The following is a 1,056-nucleotide window of genomic DNA, read 5'->3' as shown; positions in this document are numbered from 1 at the left end:
AAAGAAAAGCATTTACACCTCGGAATGGATCCCATGGACATCACCAATGATCTCATCTTAAAAGTAGGAACTGTTGAAGAACATCGAGGGCTTTGACCTTCTTTTTGTGTTATAACAAAAAAAACAAGTATGGGAAAGCGGCGGGAAATCCGATTTGCGTCATCATCTCTTTTGGCTTCTAGAAAGTACACAGACCAAAACAAGCGAAAATACTTGAATATATAATATTAGCAAATTGAATGTTGAGATTTCGTACTCCCTGCCTGTTTCTAGAAATAGAGGTGAGTAAATAGATACGTTAGTTGGTTTGATTTATTATATTTAAAAATTAAATAAATTAAATATGAAATTAATTTAATTTATAAATTATATTATTAAAATTTATAAACTTCTTTCATAATTATATATATGATATTAATGATATAACTTATATGTTATAATATTTTGTATTAAATTTTATATAAATAATAACTAATTATAAACAATATGTTATAAAATTTAAAATGATAGCTAATAAACTTATTAAGTGTAATCATATAGATAAAATTTATTATAAGTTGTAGTAATGTTTATGTATAAATTAAATATATATATATATATAATATATGATATTATATATATAATTAATGATACAAATTATATGTTAAAATGTTCATATCAAATTATATAAATAATAACTAATTATAAATGATATGTTATAAAATCAAAAGTGATAACTAATAAAGTTATTAAGTGTAATGGTATAAATAAAGTCTATTATAAGTTATAATAATATTTATGTCTAAATTAAATATATGTATATATAGTATATTTATACAATTATATATATACTCATTACATTTTATATTATGAAATATTACTAAAGTGTAATAATTATAATATATTAATATGTAGGATATTTACTGTCATATATTATAATATTAATATATAAATTATATTATTTAAAACATATAACTCGTAATTTCATATTAAAAAAAATTATAAATAAATATATATAACTAATATTAAATTGCTATAATTATGATTTGTATATGTACATATAATACCCTAATATAT

The sequence above is a fragment of the Theobroma umbraticum genome, unplaced genomic scaffold (genome assembly GCF_002168275.2).
Source record: "Theobroma umbraticum cultivar Fairchild unplaced genomic scaffold, ASM216827v3 scaffold_34.0, whole genome shotgun sequence".
Taxonomy (NCBI): domain Eukaryota; kingdom Viridiplantae; phylum Streptophyta; class Magnoliopsida; order Malvales; family Malvaceae; genus Theobroma; species Theobroma umbraticum.
The sequence above is the reverse complement of the archived record's forward strand: the minus strand, read 5'-3'. Positions refer to the sequence as shown.